The following is a 7,751-nucleotide window of genomic DNA, read 5'->3' as shown; positions in this document are numbered from 1 at the left end:
CGTCAACTCCCCAAAAAAGCGTTTAAGAAGAACAGAGACGAGAACCACATCCCCAATAACCCCAAAATCAACAGAAATGCCTTGATTGATATTCTGCCGGACATCATGAAGGAGCATTTGACTGGTCGACAACCGGAATATCCCCACGTAGTCTAGCCCTCCCAACTACCCAAACAAGACCAACCAAACATAGTTATATACTCAATGCACTGCTCCACGATGGGTGGGACAGAACACACGTGTTGTGACAGTACACTTAAGACTGACATCCACAACTTACTATTCGAGGGACACCCCGAACTGGGCAGTGGGGGAGGACTCCACAACCTGAGGGGTGTGTCCCAATTTGATGTCATGACTAGAAAATGAGACTAATCAGTACAGCTTGACTTGATGGGGAATCTTTAGCTGGTCTATTCGTACAATCGAGTTCATTTCCCCTATACTTCTAATCCTGTGCAGTTTCTGGGCGAATTTTGAACTGAAGGCTGTCGGCAGGGACCAACCTGACTATCCGTTGGAAGGCGGAGATGATAAAATTAACGACCGTGGTAGGATGGACTATATACAGTGCCTTTACGTTCTTTTTATACCTCCAAGTCACAAAAAATGACCCACCTTCTGTCCAATTGTCGATATGCCTGATAGAGGAACCGAATGGAGGGAGTATGTGTCAGTCCGTGGTGGAAGTACACGATTACGTAATCATTCTCCACATACTTGTCCAGAGTGAACATTAGGTAGCTATATTATACGTTCTGCCTTACTTGAGCACTCTTTGGTCCTCTCCTGGGGGTAGACGACAGGCCGAGAATGTGATCACTTTATTTCCGCAGAGATCATCCCCTGGTTGTGATTCACGGACATTAACCGGCCACTTCGATTATTCCGTGGCGGGCAATATCTGCATATTCGCCTACTTCTGGGTTGAAGGGGTACTCCTTGGGGGTCATTTATTTGGGGTACTTTTATGGGGGGTAGTTCAGTCTCAAAGTCGGCTTCGGTCTCTTCTATTATTGTAGATAGGCCGATTTGTTCGATTGGGGGGTCACTGTCTATTTCTTCGTAATCTAAAACTGATTCTTCGATCATTCCTTCAATGACCACAACAGACTAAATCTGTAAACAAAATATTTATTAATATATTATTTAAGATTATAATTAAATGGAAATGTGTTAGAAATAAAACATATAAACGTAATTTATCAAATCCTTGATTTATGGAGATGAACCAGATCATGAACCTTCTTGGCTAAAATCATACTTTCTTGTTCAAGTCTGTGCTTTCTCGTTTTAAGAACCTCAATTTCTTTGTTGTAGGTTTCAATAATACAGTTCTTCCGGTCCCTGCATGTCCTGGCAGCCATCTAGACTATAAAGCACGTGGAATACTCTATTTCGACCTCTCCGTCTGACTTCATTCATTTGCTTCACCTGTTGTTCAGTAAACGAGTTATTCCTAATAAACTCCTTATATTCGGTCTTGTCGTAGTTTATTATGTCATCCGTCAACTGAGGGACCTCATTGAGGACCGACTCCATAGGCCAGTATTCCTGCCAATAGTCCGTCCTGGTGGAGGGGTCGTATGGAAGGGGATTGTAGGTGAGGTTCCCCCAACTCCTATCGCGGATGTCGGGGACAGGGATGTGAGTGAACTAAGAGTGTTAGAGGATATCAACGTAGGACTCCTCGTAGTTTTTGGTGGGCATAATTTCCCCTGTTAATGAGTACTTTCACTTACCGGTTTCTTCGTTGATTGAAAACATGTCTGTTTGCTTATTCTGGGAGGGCATTGTACTCAGTCCTAATGTGTCTGGTGTTATTCCCAGGTCTATTTCTTGGTCCAGAAAATCGTAGTTGAACTAAACATGATAAGTTGCTTTAATGAACCATTTTTGGTTATTTATCGAACTACGTGGATTTATTTGACCATATTATACGCCTATTTGTGGTTAATCCAAATTTAATCAATAAGCGTGTTTGTTAAAATATTGTGGGTATATACGCCTTATCACTAAATGAAAAACTGTTTTTTTAAAATACCAATTTTTAGGACATTCTGCCTTTTTTGCTAATTTTCTGAAATAAGTATTTTCAATTGCAGGCTGGATATTTCACGACCTATCACTTTTATGTTATTCATTCTTTTAATATTTATCACTACTCATTATTTTAGTTCAAAGGTTTATCTAATCTTTTGTTCTCTCAATTTGGGCACACTGTTTGTTGTCTGTCTTTCTGTAAATAACAAAATTTGTCTTTTTACAATAACTTTTGACTAATCCCTGAACAACATACTCGGGAATGACTGAGAGACTTTTTCTAAATTTTCTAAAAACTAAATTTTGATTTTTATTCACGTTAATTTAACCTATGAATTAATAAACTGTCTAAAACTACATTAGCATAGGTATGATAACAATATGGAAAATTTGATAGAATTGTCATGCAATAACTTTTTTTATAGTTAATGTAGTAGAGTATACGGGGAGTAGAAAACTCTACACCCAGGAAGCTCTACAATAATGTAGGGCCAATGTTGAATCCACAAAAGTAATTGTGAGACAAAAACCCAGAATATAACACACCAGGATGGACGCTACAATAAAATTGTATTTATAATAATCTAGTTTTATATGCAGGTAATTATATAGTTAATTATGATATTCCTTTTACCTAAATATGTAATACAAACTATCTTTATCATAAAAAATAATTTTAAATATTCTAAATGGCCTATTCCAAAGGTTAAGTTCAGATAATGAGTTGTGTGTTCTATTCGAATTATCCATAGGCCATTGAGCTATTAAAGTCCCCCAGAGTATTCCAACGACTCCCTCACCCTAGTCCGTCTATTCGAATATATGTAGACACTACTCGGCCTGATCTTGCTAAAATCATTCGCTACCTTGGCACCATCTTACCACAAGGCTAACTAATTGATCCACAAAAACAAAATTTAAATAATAATTAATCAAAAATAAATTAAATATAATTTAATAAATAATTAAAGTATATTAGTGTTAAATATCAGCATTGATGACCATCTGTTGGTCAATGCCAATATGTCGAACAGCCTGTGAATGAAAGGAAGACCATTACATTACAAAACTCCTCAAAGGACAACTTTCCATCACAATCAGTGTCAGCAAACACAATAGTACGGTCAATGACCTGTCTGAGTTGGTCATCCTTCAAGTTATCCCCCACCATGGTCTTGAGGACTCTGAACATTCCCTCCCGAGTGAGGTACCCCTCATTGTCCGTGTCATATATCTTAAAGGCGACTGAATTAGTATGCTTACTCACATGCCAATTTGGCCTCAATGTCCGTGTCCTTTACACAGAATAGAGAAATGCCGTTTATGAACTCTTAGTGGGTAATCGATGGGTTTATACCGTTGAAATCGATCACTCCGTTTTTGTCTGTGTCGAATACTTCGAGGACTCTGCGGACGAGGGGATTGGATTCCAGGCCGGGGAGGTTGAATAGTTCTTCCAGGCAGAGAGTGCCTGAGCCATCCACGTCTATTTTACGGAATCTTCGGCCTATTCGGAGTATTTCATCACGGTCGACTATAGGGTGGGGGATGTGGCTGTACATTGAGATGTAGAGGATATTGAGGATAATGTTGATCCCTATTTGTTCTACAACAAAAGAATACCATCCACTTGAATACACTTAAATATTTATTATATTAAAATTAATTAGTTTCTATTTATTAAATTAATTAATAATTCTAATTATTTATTTTTAAGATTCTTTTATAAATCAGTGAAATTTGGTGTCCAAGTAAATGTACTCAGTAACTCACTTGAAAGATAGTCAAATGAGTTCTACTAATATTAACATTTATAATGTTTTATTATTATAAATAATAACAGTTTGAAATAAAAGTAATAAATTTAAAATAAAGTTTAAAACACACATTAGTTGTAATATTGTCCATGTTGGTACTCTTTGAAACATCCGCTGGGTATGCAATATTTAAGGTATTTAACACAAAAATAACATAAAGATATTAAAAGAAAAAAAACTCCAAAAAGTGGATGATCTGTACAAATATTTTAGCACTCCAGAAACAGCCAGTAAATTGTACATTTATCACCACATAACACCAAAGCATGGAAATGAAGTATTTTGTCAAATTCAAGGACCTTTCCGAGTCTGTTGCAGCCACATCCTCCCTTATTGAAGGCCGAATGAACAAAAAACTGAAACGTCTCTTAAAATTAGTCTCCCAATCCAACGAGAAGCTCGCAGTGGCCGACCAACGTTTAGGGACATTAATAAAGGTCTCTGATTGGTCAATTTATCCTCAGAATAAAGTGGCTGTGGACTGTGTCTGGGGGGCCCCTGTGGTGGAATTGTTTCGTTGTATAAGGGCACAACTCCCCAGTCTGCTGGATGTCCATTCCAATGAACTTTCGGCCACTTCTCTTGGCCTTACTCACGGGCTTTGTCGGTACAAATTGAAATTCTCGGCCGACAAAATTGACATTATGATTATTCATGCTATTGGTAATTAATTAGTTTAATTAATTATTTAATAATTAATTTATTTTTTAAATAAATAATTATTTAAATTTATTTTGTTGTAGGTTTGTTGGATGAACTGGACAGGGAACTCAATAATTTGGTTATGCGGGCTAGAGAGTGGTATGGATGGCACTTTCCAGAGTTAGTTAAGCTTGTTCCTGATCCATTATTGTATGCCCAGCTTATTTATAACTTTGGTTAGTATTTTTGATTTATTTGAAGGTGATCGAAGTGGGTTGGGAGAGGCAGATTTGTCTCGTTGGCTCAGTGAGGAAGACGAGGCACATCTCAAGGCCTCAGTCAACACAACAATCGGCATGGAGTGTTCACCAGATGACCTTATTAGTATAAAAGAGTTATGTAATCAGGTAAATCTCATACTTTATTAATTTGAATTGATTATATTCACAGTTGACTGATTTTGTTAACATTTATAGATAATTCAATTGATTGAGTACAGGACTCATTTGACTGATTATTTGAGCAATCGGATGATGGCTGTAGCCCCCAACGTGACAGTTCTGGTGGGGGAGCAGGTGGGAGCCCGTCTTATCTCCCATGCGGGATCCCTCTTGAAGTTAGCCAAGCAGCCTTCCTCGACAATTCAGATTTTTGGAGCAGAAAAAACACTTTTCTTAGCATTGAAGGGCAATCGGAATACGCCCAAGTATGGACTGATTTATTCGTCACAACTCGTCGGGCAAACCTCGGCCAAATTGAAAGGAAAGGCATCGAGGATGTTGGCAGCGAAGGTCTCCCTTGCTTCCCGAGTGGATGCCTTGTGTGAGGAGGACGCGGAGTCCTCGTTGGGGGTGGAACATCGAGCAATGCTGGAGACTCGCCTGAGGATATTGGAGGAGAGTTCTGTAGGGAGTTGATTAAGTAGTTGTAGACTCGTAGGATTAGTGGGACAGGCAGAGGGCAGGCTCAAATGGGGAAAAGGCAGCCTAACAGGTTTGGTCGGTTTGTTTAGTTTTGAGGGATTTCTCGACATATCGACAAGAAGGGGACTCTTCAATACCCCAGAGTACTACTAAAAGAAAGAAGTCAGTCCCTCATTTTCCATCCAAGAGGGTTATGGAAGAGGGGCAGTGATGTTATTGTTACTAGTGAGTTATTCTGTGGTTTGCTATTGTTTACTAAGTATGCTTTCTGTAGTTTAGGATAAATTTATTTGACTATATTATTTGTTGGTTTATTTTTAGTTTAATATTTGTGTTAAATAAAGGCTTTAAAATTGCGAATTTATGTCAATCTGGTCTTGTTCTCAGGAAGAAATTAAGAAATGGGATTTTGATTTTTCGAGACTTAGTTCTACAAATGGGTTTATTTCGGGAGCAACGTTGGCTCCATATTTGGCACGTTCAAAGCTGCCTGACACAGACTTGGCCAAAATATGGTTAGGAATGCGAATATTGGTAGGGAATTGGTCGATGTCTTCAAATCTGGCAGCATTGATAAAATACAGTTTTCGTGTCTTATGAAACTAATCCAAGTCGTGTCAACTGGCGAACCAATTCCTCTCAAACTCCCCGTGGAAATGACATATTCTCTCAAAAAAACATCATCTGCTAATGTCGATTTGAACTTGAGGGAACAACTCGATGCTTTCTCTACCAATGTCTCTGCAATGCCGAGAGAATTCGCACGTAAACCAAAACCCAGACTCAAATCAATGGCCAGCATCGACAATTCTAAAGCCAAAAATGTATTTCGACCCACACAATGGGAGTCGATTACTCAAAACAAATCTGAAAATGTTGATCGGAAAGATTCTTTAAACATTATTCCACAACCTACTAGGCAGGAAACTCCTTTAAATATTTTACAAGCGGCTGACCCGTTCTTTACGGTTAATTCCCCACAAACAAGCCCGTCAAATCTCGACTTTTATTCAGCCAATAAACTGCAATCCAATTTCGTTATTGAAAAGCAAACAACCAAAACCAATAATTCTGAACAAAATGACCAACTTTTTTCACTCGAATCGTGTTTTTCCATTCCCTCAGCAAAAAAAGACTTTAAAACTTTCGAGTTTGGAACAAAAAAATTAATCAATGATGACATAAACAAGTCAATAGACTTTGAACAATCTTTATTCGACATTGGAAACCTTGGAAAGAGTGAAGAGACAATGAAAAGGACAGAGGAGGTCGAATCTCTTAGATTTGAGTCATTTTATCCACCTGATTCAAGTTAGGAGATTTGTGACTATTCAGTGTTTTTTGTTGCTAAGCACAATTTTGAAGGACCAGAACTGGGGGATTTGAAGTTGAGTGTTGGGGACGTCGTAAGACTGGTTGAGGAAGTCGACGAGGACTGGTACCTTGGAGAAATAGCCGGAGAACAGGGAATTTTTCCAAAAAATTTTGTAGAAAAACATACAGTAGATAATAATGTGATTATTTAGATAAATTCAACACAAAAGACAGAAATTGTGACTTGTTCGTATTCCAGTGTCTGCCTTAGTCATCTGAGTCTGCAAAAAGGAGATCAGGTTCTTGTCTTGGCTTGTGGTTCGGACTTTCTTTGGGGGAAGAATTTGAGAACTTGTCGATTTGGGTGGTTTCCTATAATTTGTGTGGGTTAATTGTCCACTTTTATTATTCTAATTAATTTTTTTAATATTTAAAGAATGTTGTATTAAGGTCAAATTATTTAAGATTATGGATTTTTATTAAAAAAATTTTAAATTTATTTTAATGGCGTGTGAACAGTCATGTGGTGACAACAATAACAAAAATGACTCCCAACTATTTGGGGACTATTCCTTAAAGGATTTCCTCTCAGGAATAACTTCCGAACACAATCTCGTAAAAATAACCGAAACTCCAAAACACGTGGGAAACCGTGTATGGATCAGGGCCCGAATGGCTCACTCAAGAGGGAAGGGTGTCCATATAGTTGTCCTAATCCTTAGCTAAGAGCATTTTTATGGTCCTTCGTGACAGTGGGGTAACAATCCAAGCCGCAGCCTTCAAGTCTGAGACCACTGACTCCAATTTTATCAAATTCTGTTCCCAGTAAGTCCAAATATCCCCAAAACCCAGAATTCCGCGAGAAAGTGTGGTGGAGATATACGGAATTGTAACAAGTCCACCACAACCGATAAAATCATGCCAAATAAGCTCAGTTGAGTTGACAATGGAACGAATATTTGTCCTCAACAGAGCAGCCTCTGTCCTCCCCCTGCAAGTGGACGAGGCCGAA

At 38.4% G+C, this 7,751-nt stretch overlaps 1 pseudogene; it reads left to right on the top strand.

The window, feature by feature from the left end:
• Nucleotides 1-3,949: 3,949 nt before the first annotated feature.
• Nucleotides 3,950-6,025, top strand: LOC115230017 (annotated as a pseudogene).
• The last annotated feature ends 1,726 nt before the right edge of the window (nt 6,026-7,751 follow it).

The sequence above is a fragment of the Octopus sinensis genome, unplaced genomic scaffold (genome assembly GCF_006345805.1).
Source record: "Octopus sinensis unplaced genomic scaffold, ASM634580v1 Contig14070, whole genome shotgun sequence".
Lineage (NCBI taxonomy): Eukaryota > Metazoa > Mollusca > Cephalopoda > Octopoda > Octopodidae > Octopus > Octopus sinensis.
This window is presented reverse-complemented; position numbering and strand designations above follow the sequence as displayed.